Genomic DNA, 16,452 nt, shown 5'->3' with positions numbered 1-16,452 from the left:
GAGAACTGTCTAGACCTTGGTGTCGAGTGGCTCCAAGGGCTGCTTGGCATGTGGAGTAAAGAAGAAGAAAGGTGTAGGTAGGGCAGTAGGGCTCAGAGCCTAAGCAATGGAGGGGCAGGCAGACCCAGGTATGCAGACAAAGCAGAGAACCTACCCCCAGTTCCTACCACCAGGTGCACCTGTGTCCCAGCATGAGTTCAGAACTCTGACAAAAGCCCCTGAGAACTGAGGCAAAGAGGCACAGCTTGTTCATCACGTGCTGTACACACATTTCAGGAAGGAGAGTGCACCTGAACACAGTCATGGGTTGGCATGGCGGTGCCTGGGGCCTCTGTTTTGATCCTGCCTCTGTTTCCCAGAGGCATCCTTCTAGGGCTGGGAGCTGCTTCTCCAGGCACTGAGGCAGGCTCCAGGTGGTTTTCCCAAGTCTGCAGATTCAGCTGTGTTGGCCCATGCAATAGGCAACATAAGCCTGGCTGTCCATAAGGCCTTCTATACCTCAGGCTTGGGATGGTGATGCTATTGGAGTTGCACTCTTTTTGGGTTCATGCTGATGGGGTCCCTCAGGACAATCCAGCTGAGAGGGCAAGTTTGCCTCCAGCCCTTCTCCAGTTTCTCCTCTATCCACCTCCTGCCTCATGGGCCTCCTCGACCTAGGCCAGCAGCTCTCCGTTAGAACCTCCTTGCTTGTGTTATCTTGGGGTTTAGTTCATAATGAAATATAAGTCCTCCTTTGTCTGCTTTTGATCAGCCTGGCCGCCTCCCCTGCTCAAGGTCACGGTCTAAGTCCCCTGACGTGGGCAGGTCTTAGCTTAAGTTGGCTGAACGTTGCTTTCGGCCTCCCTGACTTCCTTTCCTTTCTCCCCAAAAGAGAATCCAAACAAAGGCACCCAAAGAATTTGTTCCCATTAAAAATAAAATTGGAGATGTGATGAGAAGGGCACTTCTCTTCCGTGGTATTCTTCCCCCAACCTATAACCCCAGTCTAACTGTGAGAAAAACATCAGACCAACCCAAATTGAGGACATTCAACAAGATATCTGACCAGTACTTCTCAAAACTGTCAAGGTCATGAAAATGAAAAAGAGAAACTATCACAGACCAGAGAAAACTAAGGAGACATGACAATTTTCACCTGATACCCTGGGTGGGATCCTGGAACGGTAAGAGGATATTAGTGGAAAAACTAGTAAAATACAAATAAAGGCTACAGTTTTGTAGATTCCTATATGATAGAGAATTAGACAGACAGATGATAGATAATAATATTTGGACAGCAAAATACTAATAATTGTATTTTAGCACTTTATAGTGTTTACTATGTGGCAATACTGTTCTAAGCCCTTTCCACATTAACTTGTTAATTCTCACAAAACATCCAACAAAATTTTCTCATCACTCTCCAGGTAAGGAACCTGAGGCACAGTGAGTTTGTGGACCGCTGATGAAACATCATGCATTTGACATAGGCCTCATTTCTTATGACAACTCTTATAGTATGTTTTATCATTCTCCCCCTTTTTTTAAAAAAAAATAAGAAAACCAAGACTCAGAGGAAGTAAGTGACTTGCCCAAGGTCACACAGCTGGTTAGTAGGAGAGCCTAAAACTCAGTCAGGTTTTGAAATCATACAGCCCCCACTTCACCCTGAAGTGAGCTTGGAAAGGGTTTTCTCAGAGCTACCATGTGGCACAGTTCTGGAGACATGATTCATATTGTAGTCTGTGTGGTTCACACCTAAGGCTGTATCTCTAGGAGTTCTGGAGCTGGAAAGGACCCAAGGATATTCACAATACAAAGGGCCCCTCTGAAAAAGGAAAATGACCCAGTTATTGGCTTTTGAAATTCCAAAGAAGGGAAGTTTTTGATATAAGGCCAAAAGCTTATTTCTTGGATTCTTAATTCCAGGGCCTAAGATTTTAGGCAGAATTCAGTCCTTCCTGGCTTTAGTGATCCCAAGTGCTCCAAACTGATGAGTTTTGATGGAGAAGCTGGATTGTGGGTGGATGTAATAAAACCTAAATGGGGCAGTCTGGACCTAGAATGAGGATTTTGATGTGTTGCTTATCCCTGGTCATGTTGGGAGGAGGGACAGGGAATGAGAGGAGCAGAGTGAGGAGCAGCTGGCTCAGGGAATTTCAGGCATCACTCAAGCAAGATAGGGGTTAAGGGTCTTCAAAGAAGGCAGCGTGGACCTGAAGGAAGAGGAACCTAGGGCTCAGGCAGAAAAGGACTCTGTTTCTTAACTAGGAAGCCAAGAAGAGAGTGGTGGTGCTGCCAGAGGAAGAACAGAGACCCAAGAGGCCAGCTGGCTGGCTGGAAGGAGAAGAAAACATCAAGTGCTGCAAAGAACTAATTAAAGCTTCAGCCAGGGCCAGGAACTTGAAATTATGGGAGGCTGTGCACCTATAACTTCCCACATCTATATTTAGTTTGAGACTCAGGATACCACTGCAAGACCATAAAAATAGTTGAGTGATTTAGAGGGACTGATGATATGTGCAATCCTGCAGTAGGTGAAGCTGGCAGAGGGATGGAGAAAGGGACTCCTAGCAGGAAAATCAAGGAGGAAAACCCAAGATCCCAGTGGGGCAACTTTGAAGGAAGAAACCTCCCTCCCCTTCAACAAGCTGAAGACAGCAGATTTAACCCTTAGTCTTTGGAAAGAAGCAGCCAGGGAACTCCTCTGAAGGAGCTGTCTTGAATTCCAGGAAGAGGGAGAAATTATAAAATAATTTCCAGTCACCTCCCCATCCCCACTCATCCTGGCACCACCATCACTAGTGCTGGGAGAGCCTGAAGACTAGGTTCCTTTTTTTCACTTTCTCTTAATTTTCTCACCTTCTACAGGCAGTCTTCTTTATCTAAACATGATGAATAGGGGGAAAAGATACCCTTATTTCCTCAGAATTCACTCCTAGTCCCGGGGATGGGCAGGGGTCAGGAGAGAGTTAAATATCCAAAACAACTTTGAAAAATGAGAACAATAATAGGTCTTAACAATATGTGCTTTCAAGACTTAAAGCTACCAAAATTAAGACAGTTTGGTGTGGCATAAAGATAAGCATACAGATTGATTGAATGAAATAGAGGGGCTAGAAATAGAATCAAACTTGTATTGATTCTTGATGAAAGTACCAAGATAATTCAATGAAAAATGATAACCTTTTTAATAGATGGTGCTGAAACAATTATATATCCATATGCAAAATAAGGACTTTACTCCATGTCTTGCACAATATATAAAAATTAATACAAAATAGATAATAGATCAAGAATAACAGATAAAACTATAAAAATTCTCAAAGAAAATCTGTGATTTTAGAATATGCAGAGATTTCCTAGATAGGACACAAAAAGCACAAACCACAAAAAGAAAAAAATATATAAATTAGACTTCATCAAAAATTTAAAAAATTTTCTCTTTGACAGATACTATTAAGAAAAATAAATAACTCTTAAAACTCACTAATAAAAAGACAAGAACTTTATAGAAGAATGTACAAAAGACTTGAACAGATACTTCACCAAAGAAAATATACTAATGACATTATTAGTCACTAGGGAAATGCAAATTAAAATCACAAGATATCACTACATATCCAGTAGAATGACTAAAATTAAAAAGTCTAACAATACTAAGTGTTGAAAAGGGTGTGGAGCACTTATCACTCTCATACACTTCCAGTGGGAATGTAAAATGGTGCAATACTTTGGAAAGCAATCTGGTAGTTTCTTTTTCTCTTTTCTTTTTTCTTTTTTTTTTTTTTTTAGGCGAGGCAACCCTTGGTTGACCTCACAAATTGCAAGGACCTTGTGAGTTTACAATCCCTTATTTTTTTTTATTTTTTACGCCTACAACACCTGGTCTTCCTAGGTGGTCTCTCAACCAAATACTAACCAGGCCCGACCCTGCTTAGCTTCTGAGATCAGATGGGATCGGGCTTGTTCAGGGTAGCATAGACAGGCAGTTTCTTATAAAGTTAAACATACACTTACCATATGCCCCTGCAATTGCATTCCTAGGTATTTACCCAAGATAAATAAAAGCATATTGACACAAAACTATTCATAGCAGCAAATGTTCACATTTGCTGTAAAAAAACAGCAACTCAACACATATACGGTCGATTGAGTCTGACAAGGGTGCCCAGAATGCACAATGGAGAAAAGAGTATTTTCAACAAATGGTGTTTGGAAAACTGGACATTCACATGCAAAAGAATGAATTTGGGCCCATATCTTACCAAATGTAAAATCAACTCAAAATGGATTAAAGACTTAAACATAAGACCTGAAACTATCAAACTCCTAGAAGAAAACATAGAAGGAAATTTTCATAACATTGGTCTTGGCAATGGTTTCATGGATATGACACCAAAAGCACAGGCAGCATAAGCAAAAATAGACAAGTGAGACTACATTAAACTAAAAAGCTCCTGCACAGCAAAGGGAACAATCAACAAAATGAAAGGCAACTGATGAAATGGGAGGAAATATTTGCAAACTGTATGTCAGATGAGAGAGGTTAATTTCTAAAATATATAAGGAACTCTTATAACTCGATAGCAAAAAAACTAACTCAATTAAAAATGAACTAAAAGACTTGAACAAACATTTCTCCAAAAAAGACATACAAAGGGTCAAGAGGTATACGAAAAGATACTCAAAGTCATACTCATCAAGGCAATGCAAATCAAAACCATAATGAGATATCACCTCACATCTGTTAGGATTGCTATTAGAAAAGAAAAAAAAAAAAAAAAGACAACCAAGTGTTGATAAGGATGTGGAGAAATTGGAACCCTTGTACTCTGTTGATGAGAATGCAAAATGGTGCTATGGAAAACAGTATGGACGTTTCCCAAAAATTAAAAATAGAACTATCATGTGATCCAGAAATCCCACTTCTAGCTTTTTATCCAAAAGAATTGCAATTGGGATCTCGAAGAGATATTAGTACCCCAATATCATTGCTGCACTGTTTACAATAGCCAAGATTCATAAACAATTTAAATGTTTATTGATGGACAAATGAATAAAAAAATGTATACGCATGCAATGAAGTGTTATTTACCCTTTAAAAAGAAAGAAATCCTGCAATATGTCACCATGTGGATGAGATCTGAAGACATCCTAAGCAAAATAATCTAAATGGAATACTATTCAGTAATAAAAAGGAATGAGCTTGCTCATTCATGCACCAACATGGATGAATTTCAAAAGCGTTATACTAAGTGAGGGAAGCTAGACACAAAAGTCTTCACACTGTATGATTCCATTTATGTGACATTCTAGCAAAGGCAAAACTATAGTGACAGAAAGCAAATCAGCCATAAGGGAGGGGAGAGGTTAAACTACAAAAGGGAACAAGGGATCATTTAGGGTCATGGAAACTTTCTATAGCATGATTGAGATCGTGGTTACACAACTGTAGACATTTGTTAAAACTTAAACCATACACTTAAAATGGGTGAACCTTATTATACGTAAATGTACCTTAATACTTTTAAAAGATCCAAATCTTTCTCTTTTCACTTCTTGGTATTTCATCAAGAGGCTTTAATTTCTTTTCTAACTTCCCTCCTCCCATTACCCCTAGATCACCTAATTATTAACCCCCACACCAAGCAGCAGGGAAAAACCACTGTATTTTCCCTTCCTTTCAACTGCTAGATTGTATTTTCAGAGACCAGATGGCTCATGACTGAGCCAAAGGAGTCCAGGGGGCCAGAAACTAGGACAATGAGAAAATCAGGGGTGGGGATGTTTGAATGGGGAAAATTTTGGACCTGGGCCTAGGGGCTGAGAGTCCCTGGGAAGTGCAGTAGTAACAGTGCTGAGCAGCAGATGGAGACCCAGCCCCCACTCCACTACTGCTGGCCCTTAGGAGGGTCAGTCATGGTAAACGAAGCTCTTATTCCTGCCTGATTTACTCACTGAGTTGTGGGGATTCAGTAAGACTTTGAATGTGAAACTGCTTTGGGAGAAACATGATAAACCCTGCACAGATGCAAAATCTTATAATGAGTATTATTAATATTATTAGTCTTTGCCACCAAGGAACTCAGCAACCACAGCTCTGTTGCAAGCAGAGACCTCCCAGGATGCCATCTTGACTTCCTTGTCCATAGTCCCCCAGCCCCTCCTCCAGGCTTGGGAGCTATGGGAGTAGATTTCCCTTGCTCATTGAATCTGCCACTGCATGGTCTTCTACAGAAAGTTCTGGAAAGCTCTTAATAAGACAAGTGGTTACAGATGTTCCGGCAGTCAGGAGCAAAAGGCTATAGAAAATACTGCCCTGGTGGTATCCAGGTCAGGGAAGGACAACCAGCTTCACCATTCATTGTCCAGTCCTGACAAAGTCTCAGATCTCTGTGTGGACCTCCCATTGGCCAGGTTTGCTTCTCTTTCATTCTCTGCTCACTTTTCTTTGAGAGAGTTTTAAAGATCATCTAGTCCATGCCCCCCCCAGCCAAGGAATAGAAGGTTACAGAGTTCTAGAGTTGCCTGCCTCTTCTTTTCCCTGAAAACACGTTGCAAACTCTTCAGAGGTTCAATTTAAGAAAATGAGCTTGGTCTTGCAGTAACCTTGTTTCTCTCTTGTGTTCTAAGGAGGCTCAGCACCCCATCAGCTGCCTCAGGGGTTACGCTGAGATCAGAGGAAAGTAAAGAAAGCAGAGCATCGGACCTTACACCTCAATCAACTGCAGCTCTGATTTGGGCTCTTTTACATATGAGGAATGCCCATTAGGTTTAATATGGGGGGATTTTTTTCTTGTTTTGGAAAACAGCTGGGAAAGCATTCTTCTAACCCAAAGCCCTACTACTGCAACTACTGAAGCTCGTATGATCCCATCCATTCATAACTCTTCTTGGAGAGGAACTGCTTGCCGCTCTCCTTGCAATGGCCCTTCCTGCCTCTCCCTTTCTTACTGCCTGGAGAAAGACTTCATGAGTAATCCTACCTAACTCCTCTGTACAAACTTTGCCTTGGATTCCTCATCTGTAAAATGGGATTAATAACAGAACTTTTTTAAAGTTGTTTTGAGGATGAAATGAGTTAAAACATGTAAAGCATTTAATAGAACTTGGCATATAGTAAGTACTTAATAGGTGTCAGCTATTATTAATATGTCCTATTTCTGCCACCCTTTCCTATGTCCCTTTGATCTCAGGGAAAAGAGGTCCCCTCCTCTTCAAGTACCATCCAGTCTCTACAGCTCTTTGTCCTCTGCTCCACCCTAGTCCAGTCTTCGATGCTGTCATTTTCATAGGCCTTTTCTCTTCAGCATATAAACATGCTCAAATCTCTCATCCTGAAAACATTTCTTCTCCTACGACTCCTCTCCCTTTCCTTCTACAGCCAGTCTTCCAGGAAGAGTGGTCTGCTTGATCTCTTGCCAACTTGCTGGAATGACGTTTTTCCTCTAGACCTCCAAAGAGGAACTCTCACCAAGGATCTGGTTGCCCAATCCAGTGGGAATTCTCAGTTCCTAAGTGACTTTTCTGCAGTATTCGTTGGCTAAACCCTCCTTCTTGAAACACCCTCCTCCCTCAACTTCCAAGGAAGTGGTCTGCTTGCCCTTCGCACAATAACTACTTTGTTTTCATGGTAATAGGGGGAAACCAGCCACCATGCTGGGAGGAGTCCATGGAGAGAACCATATGGGAAGGAATCAACAACCACCACCAGCTCACCAGCCCTTTGATGATCATCTTGAAATTGAATCTTCTAGCCTTAGTCAAGCCTCTCCAACTGACGCCATGTGGGCAGAAAGGAGCTGTCCCTCACAAGCAGATTTCTGAGCAAACAGATGCTATTGTTGCGTAAGATTCAGTGTGGTTATAAGACACTAAGTTTGAAGTGGTTTATCATAGCAGATTATGGTTGTTGGACTGTCTGTCCCCTCACTGGACTCTAAGCTGCTTCGGGGAGAGACCACATCTCTGCCTCTGACATTGATTGAATTAATATAGCACTTCCACACTCATTAGCCCTGTGAGGTGGGCACTATTGTTGCCATTATTCCCATTTTACAGATAAGAAAACTGGCGCTGAGAGAAAGGAAGTGTCATGTACTTATATGCAGATTTTGCAAATTTCCTATTCCATTTAAACTGCAAAGAGTGGACCCCATCCCCCTGTCGCATTTCCTTAGAAAGGCATCAAGGCACCCTCTCCCTAACAGAAAAGATCGTCATTCCTCCTTACTCAGTGTCTCCCCATAGAGCTCAGAAGACAATGAACACTCCATAACTTCTTGCTTGTCCATTTATTTATTGAGCACTTATTGCCTGCCAGGAACTTGACATATAGTAACCATAAAACAACAGACTAAAGAGGTGGATATTACCATCCCCATTTTACAGATAAGTAGAGAATTATAGTAACAAGGTCTAAGTCACACTGCTAGGAAGAGGCTGAGGTAGGACTTGAACCCAGGCCTTACCCCGGCCCCCACATTATTCTACTGCTACAGAAAAGGCTGTGGTGTACAAAAGACCAAACAGGAGGCCTGGGTTCAAATTCTAGAGAGACATCTAGCTGTGTGGTTTAGGGATAGTCACTTGAGCCTTCTGAGCTTGTTCCTTGTCTGTGAAATCCATTACCTAACCGGTTGCTTTGAGTTGTCGTAAGAGGTAACCAGCATGAAAGCTCTTTGTAGATGATGCGTGGTACAGGCAGCATGGGATGGCTGTTACTGCCATGGCCTCCTAACTGCAACTCCTTAGCCCAGACTCCCCCGCCTCCCAGCCCATCTCATGCACCACCCTCATGCCCTTCTGAAAATGTGATTTTGTTTCATGGAGGTGGCAGGCCCAGGGGAATGATCTTGCCGTTTATATCTGTGTGACTTTGGGAAAGTTCCTCAACCATTCTGAGCACTTCACTTACCTCTCAAATAGGCATGATTGTAGTACCTCACTGGATAGTTGAAGAATTAAATGAGAAAATACACCTTAGGAGTTCAGCCCACAGCCTACAATATTATATAATAAATGGTAGTCACTCCATTCTTGTATTAGTTGCTGTATTTCCCAAATGGCAAACTCCACATCTTGTGTGTCTCTGTAATCCCATGCATAAGCCTGCCGCCGATTATTTGTTCAACATCTGCTGAACTGGTAGCAGAGTGAATTCCTTTTTAAACTTTCACTTATGCAACAGTGTTATCAACTATGGACATCAAAGTTTTACATTAGATTCTCAGACTTTCCATCTTATATCTGAAAGTCTGTAACCTTTCACCAACCTCTATTCCACCACCCCTCAGGCCCTGGCAACCAATTTTCTACTCTCAATTTCTGAGTTTGGCTTTTTTTCCCTTTAGATTCCACATATAAGTGATATCAAGCAGTACTTGTCTCTGTCTGGCTTAGTTCACTTAGCATAATAACATCTATGTTATCACAAATGGCAGGATTTCTTTCTTTCTTGTGGCTGGACCATATTCCATTGTATTTGTGTGTATATTGTATGTAAGTGTATATATATCTCACATTTTTTTTATGCATTCATCTGCGAACACTTAGGTTGTTTCCATGATGTCTTGGCTATTGTGAATAACAGTGCAATGAACATGGGAGTGCAGATATCTTTTCGAGATCTTGTTTTCACTTCCTTTGATATCCAGAAGTAGGATCGCTAGATCATTTGGTCGTTCTATTTTTTAAATTTTTGAGGAAACTTCATACCATTTTCCACAGTGGCTGCCCAATTTACATTCCCACCAACAGTGCACAAGGGTTCTCTTTTCTCCACATTCTCACCAACACGTTATTTCTTTTCTTTTTGATAATAGCTATTCTAATAGGTATGAGATGATAACTCATTGTGGTTTTGACTTGCATTTTCCTATGATTAGTGATGTTGAGCAACTTTTTCTGTACCTATTGGCCATCTGTATGTCTTTTGAAAGATGTCTATTCAGTTCTTGCCTGTTTTTTAATCGAGTTGTTTCTTGCTAATGAGTTGTCTGAGTTCTTTATATATTTTGGATGTTAACCTCTTATTAGATACACGATTTGCAAATATTTTCTCCCATTCCATCGGTTGCCTTTTCATTTTGTTGATAATTTCCTTTGCTGTGAAGAAGTTTTTAAGTTTAACGTAGTCCTACTTGTTTGTTTTTGCTTTTGTTGCCTAGTGCATTCCTTATCACATTTACCACAGTGGTGGGCATGCAATGCAGCTGTCTCTTCCTCCCATTACAGCACTTCACAGTTTAGACAGCATTTTCTCACACATCTTCTTTTAATCTTTGTAGGACCTTATGAGTTATACCTAGTTATTCCCCTTTGCAGATGGGGAACAGAGATATGACCTGGTTTTTCTAAGGTCCAACAGCTGGTAAGGGGTGGAATCAGTATTGTGCTGAGGTCCTCTGATCCTAGGTGGGCCCCTGCATGGAGCAGCAAGTGAGGCACGAATACTCGAAGAAGGAATTTCATTGAGGCCCTTTTTCCAACCATAAAAGATAGCATAATTCTACAGAAAGCCAGCAGCTATAGGTCTGGACTCTCGGACAGATTACCTGAACTTCTTCATCCTCAGTTTCCCCAGCTGTGAAGGGGCGGTCATAAAAGAATTGACCTCATAGAATTGTTGTGAAGGGCGGTCATAAAAGAATTGACCTCATAGAATTGTTGTGAAGGTCAAACAAGATAACCCATGTCATGCTTAGTATACAATGCTTAGCATGTAGCAGGAGCAGAGAACATCTGTGTCTGGACCATGCACTGATATAGGCAGGGTACAGGAAGTCCAGCATTCCAAGTCCAGTTTTGCCACTTACCCGTTATCAGCTTGGCCTGCCTGAGCCTTAGTTTCCTTCTCTGTAAAATAGGCTACCGAAAGCATCTACCTCAAAGTGTGATTGTGAGGATTAAATAAGCAAATATATCTAAAGTGTTGAGAACTGTACCTGGCCCATTTGGTACACCTCTGCTGCTCCTAGACCTGAAGTTCCTTACCCTCAGCCCTGGAACTGAAAACTCAGAAGCTTCAAAACAATGTTATGGGGGTGGCGTAGCTTCTATCTACATCTGAATTTTATGATTAGGAAATTGACTAAAGTGGATGGAAGCTTTAACAGGAGACCCATGGCTGTGCCAGTCTCCAGATCTCCAGATTCTGCCCATCTTTCAGGGCCCAGTGCCAAAAACATTTCCCCTCCAAAGTCTTCCCTAGCTGGTGCTTATGCCCAGCCCACCTCCATTCCTGATGGCCTCAACCTCTGCCCCTGCCTGGGCTGGAAGCGCTCGCCTCTGGACTCCCACAGTAGCCTCTTTGTGACAGTAGCAGGCTGCAGCATCGATTTTTTTTCCACGTGGCATTGTCAATGTCTATATACATGTTGCATCTCCCTATACTAGAGTGAGCTTTCTGGGACAGGGCCACGACTATAACCAATTCCTGTCTGCATCCAGTACAGGATATAGCCTGGCTCGTGGCATATAGTAGATATCATCTGTTGACTCAATGTGTGAATAAGTCTCTATTACTGAGGACACTAGAGAGAAAAAGGGAATTAAATGTATGCATACATGAAATGTGCACATGCACAGAAACAAAAGCCAAGTACATACCACAGAGACACCATCATCATCATGTGTGTGAAGCAGTGTGCAAAGCCCTTTCCATACACTCCTTCATTTTAATCCTTATTTGACAGATGAGGAGGCTCAGAGAGACTAAGATAATTGCTTCCTATTACACAGCCTTGGTATCAACCTGGCAGTCTTGGGGAGGCTTAACTCAGACCGGGAAACTCAGCCTATAACTTGAGTGTGCTAAGAGGCCCCAAGTTCTTCCTCCTCCTCCACGCTCACCACCCCAGCCTAGCCCTAGAACTGTCAGGTTTCCTCTCAGTCCCAGAGCTGCACGCTGCCTTCTCTTCTTCCTGCCCAGCTGGGTGGTACTGCCACCAACCCCAGAGCCATTCAGTTGCCTAGCTCAAAGTCTATTTGTTTGAAGTTCAGCCACCTTTGTAAGGAGCCAGGAGGGTGCCCAGCGCCAGGCAGGGCATCTCAGTGTGAATGACAAAGCTAGGAGCGTGGCTACACCTTGCTAGCTTTCCTCACAACAGATCTCTTTATTACCTGGCAGACGGGTGCCTGGCTGCTGGGCAAAGCCAGCTTGGGAGGACGGATCAAGGCCATCCAGCCCATGCCAGACTCAGAGGTTGCTTTGTGCCATGTCTACCTCATAACACCAGAGCAGCACGCCCACATGGCGTAACTCATCCACCCATAATCATTCGTAGGCATGTCTTGTTTTTCCAGGAATAGTGAAGATAAATCCCAATCAATAATAATGACTGTATTTGTGTAGTGGTTCTGATTATGAAACACTTCTGAATACCCTAAGAATAATCCCAGTAGATAATGGTAATAGTAATAATATTATATGTTATAATTATAACAACAATTAATGTTAATATTAATGCCATTTGACTGATAAGGAAACTAAGACTAAGAGAAGTCTGTCGACCTTCTGAGAACTCACCGCTGAGATTCGAGCCCCATGCCCTTCCACTGCTGTATGCTGCCCCTAGGACCCACTCTCACAACACTGCTCAACCCCATGGCAGGCATCTGCAGGGGAAGCAGCCACTGGGCTATGAATGGAAGAGTCTTGAGTTTGTCTCCATAGCACAGGCAGACTCTTGGAGTTAAACAGAAACATAAAACCTCATCCAGCCAATCCTCAGTCCCACAGCTTCAATCGATGTCCTAGCCACCTGTTCATGTGTACGCACCCAACTCACATATCTACAGAAACACCTGCTGCTACTGGTAAACCAGCTACGCACTAACACTCAACATACGTTTATACACCTGCTTGGGTATGCAGATTCATACGCACAAACATACACACACATCCTCTGATGCACACACACATACACACTCATTAACATATGCACTTTGCTTCATGAACATATCTAGAACTCTCAAAAAAATACACACATAGGTCCTAAATATACAGTTGTCTCTTTGTATCCTGGGGGATTGGTTCCAGGACACCCTATAGATACCAAAATCTTTGAATGCTCAAGTCATTTATATAAATGGTGCGGTTTTTGCATATAACCTACACACATCCTCCTGTTTACTTTAAATCATCTCTAGATTACTTATAATACCTAATGCAATGTAAATGCTATGTAAATAGTTGTTACACTGTATTGTTTAGGGAATAATGGCAAGGAAAAAAGTCTCTACACATTCAGTACAGACATAACCATGTAACGGGTCTAACTACATCTACACATCAGCAACAATGTAAATTTTTTTCAGCAAATATTTTGATCCACAGTCAGTTGAAGAGCCCACAGATACAGTGGGCTGACTGTATTACCAGTCTCACATTCAATTTAAACTCCCCAAACCTATGCACACATGTGCATGAATACACACACACTCACTCTTGTATATGCAGATCTACATATACATATTTTCACATAAAATTCTGCATGTGCAGGTGTGTGTGTACACATACACACTCAGGATTGAGTCTGTGTGGGCCACAAGGACATGCAAATCATCCATCTTGTGGCTACATGCGGATGGCATTCTGCCAGTCCTCTAGCCCAGTCCTGCATGACGCTACAGAAATGAGTGGGCCAAGGGCCAAGTTCAGAGCTGCAGCAACATGAACGACTGTCACATGGGCATGATTCCTTCAGCCTTTCTGTCCCTGAACATTGATCCATGTTCTGGATCAGAACTTACCTAGGGGGAGCACTTCCTATACCAGAAGAGACCCTCCTAGGGTGGGGATAGCTCTGTCAGGTATAAGAGGCTAAAGCTTGTACATACGTGAATCTTGAAGATTCTACTTTAGCTGTGTGATGTTGGGTGAGATACCTTAAACCACAGTTACCGCATCTGTGAAAAATGGATAATAATACCTTCCTATAAGACTGTGGATAAAATGAGATAATAAACGTACATAAATGCCTAGCAAATCGCAGAAATTAGTACATGGATACTGAAAGAAAGATCGAATAAATGAATATCGAATGATTGCAAGTTGCACTCCATACTAAACTGCTCTCCCTCTTCTGCCTTTCGAACCCCATTTTCTGTAATCCTGGGCCACATAGCTCCCTGATTTGAAGTCTTCACCCCCACAACTTCTCATTATTATGCTATTATTTCTCCCAATTAAGAACAATCTTCAGTCTTGAACCTACTTCCTTCTCCAACGATTGCCTCGTTTCTTTACTCCTCTTTGTAGCAAAACTTATCAAAGAGTTTTCTATACTCACTTTCTACAATTCCTCTCATTCATCTTTTAAATATTTTATTAGGGAAATTTCAAACATATATTTTGCCAATCTTCTACCCCCAATTTTTTTTGCTGGATTATTTTAAAGCATACCACAGAAACATCATTTCACCCAAAATGTACCTCTAACAGGTAAGAACTTTAAAAAGATACATCAGTATCATTATTACATCTAACTAAATTAACGATAATTCTCTAATATCAGCTAATACGTCATCTGTATTCAAATTTCCCTGATTGCCTTAAAAATGTGCCTTTTTCAGTTGCTTTGTCTGAATCAAGACCTAATCAAGACCACATATTACATTTGGTTGATCTGTATCTTAAGTCTCTTCTCCCGTCTCTCTTAAACTCATACTAATGAAGCTCCCATACCCATTACTCTACCAAAGCCACACTTTTCAAGGTCACCAATTACTTCGGTGTTGTTAAAGCCAGTGGACAGTTATTCCTCTCCTGCCTGCTTCAGCGTTTGACTTTATGTTCCTGCCCTCCTCGCTGAAACACCTCTTTGTTAGAACACCAGAATGGTCCTCCAGCTTTTCCCCTGCCCCTCTGGGTGGTTCCCTCTCAGCTTCCATCCCCATCTCTTGAAAGCGATGTGCTCTAAGGCTCCATCCTTGCTCCTCTTCAGCCGTCTTTATTCGCTCCTAGATGCTGCCATCTAGTTTCAAGGCTTTAAAAGCTACCCCAGATTTATAACTCCAGTCCCTTCCAAAGCCTACTGATCATATCTCCATTTGAATGAATGGCTAACAGTCATCTCAAACTTAACAAGTCTAAAAAATCCACTCCTCATCCCCTCACCTCAGACTTACCCTCTCATCTTTCCAGTAATTTGGCTCAAATTCTTGGACTCGCTCTCACTTCTTCTTTCTCTCACACCCCACATTAATCTCCCAGGAGGTACTGTTGCTTTGACTGCTCATCCCCTTTTGCTGCTACTTCCATCTCTTACCTGGACTTTGCAACACCCTTCTTCCTGATCTCGATGTTTCTAGCTTTCTTCCACCTTCACTCTATTCTCAATTCAGACTCAACCAAGCAGCTGAAGTTCCCTGTAAGCATTCTCTGCTCAAAACCATCCAATTGTTCTGTTTTTCTTCAGTAATAGCCAAACTCTTTACAACAGACTCCAAGGCCTCTACAGTGTTTCTCAACAAGAATCAATGGTATTTAGGGTAGGAAAATTCTTCATTGTAGGGACTGTCCTGTGTACTATAGGACATAGCCCTTGCCCCCTCAATGTCAGTAGGGCAACATTTTCCCTTCTCGTGTCTGGTATTGTTTGACTATAGCATCTTGGTCCGCAAGCATTTTCACCACAAACATTTTTGCCATGTAACTAATTGGTCATAAGGCAATTCTGCTGTAAAAAAAAGATAAAGTCACAACAAACAAAAGAGGAAAATTACAAATGAATAACAAAATTAAAAAGACTTTATTGTGAAATACAAAACATTTTAATATACTTAAAATGTGTACAGATTCATGGCAATACTGAGCAAATAACTGATTTTGTTTTGTGGATTGTACCTAAGCACTTGTCTTTGTTCTATGGGAAATGTGGGTTCAACTCTGTGTCCTCACAGAGGCCCCTTGGAGCCTCTCTTTCTCTTCTTAATGTAGTGTTTTTCAAAATGAGAAACCAACTAACTTGTGGGGCAAAAATGGTCATCTGAAAGAAATGCTAGCTATTTTAAGACCACACTATTTAACTATTTTCTCCACCACTTCATCAATGGAGAGATGAAACTAAACTGACACTAAAAAAAAAAATTAAAACAACAACAACAACAACAACAACACAAACAACAAAAACTATCAACTAGTTATTTTATCTCTTTTACAGCAAAAATACCTTATGGCCAATTAGTTATGGGGCAAAAATGTTTGCAGCAAAGATGTCTATGGCAAAGATGCTACCACGAAAGTACCTAGAACCTCCCCTTCACCCTGCCAGCCATGATGACAACTAAAATGTCCCCACACACTTCCAAACACTGCCTGGTGGATTTGGAAATCTCAGCTGAGAATCTCTTACAAGATTGCTGCTGCACCTCTGCATTCTCCCTTCACCCTACATCCCACTGACAGCTCTGATTTGACCTCAGACTACTCTCCCTGCACTCCCCTCAATGGGCCTGCGCTGGCTG

At 41.8% G+C, this 16,452-nt stretch overlaps 1 protein-coding gene and 1 pseudogene across 1 annotated transcript in view; both read right to left on the bottom strand.

Moving 5' to 3' along the window:
• IQSEC3 (IQ motif and Sec7 domain 3) overlaps window positions 1–16,452 on the bottom strand; it is a 100,884-nt gene that overhangs the window by 70,848 nt on the left and 13,584 nt on the right. The gene's annotated exons all lie outside the window — the stretch shown is intronic.
• Window positions 3,853–3,969, bottom strand: LOC112472489 (annotated as a pseudogene).

This window comes from Pteropus alecto, unplaced genomic scaffold (genome assembly GCF_000325575.1).
Source record: "Pteropus alecto unplaced genomic scaffold, ASM32557v1 scaffold76, whole genome shotgun sequence".
Lineage (NCBI taxonomy): Eukaryota > Metazoa > Chordata > Mammalia > Chiroptera > Pteropodidae > Pteropus > Pteropus alecto.
Note: the sequence above shows the minus strand (reverse complement) of the source record. Positions and strands in the feature narration are given on the sequence as shown.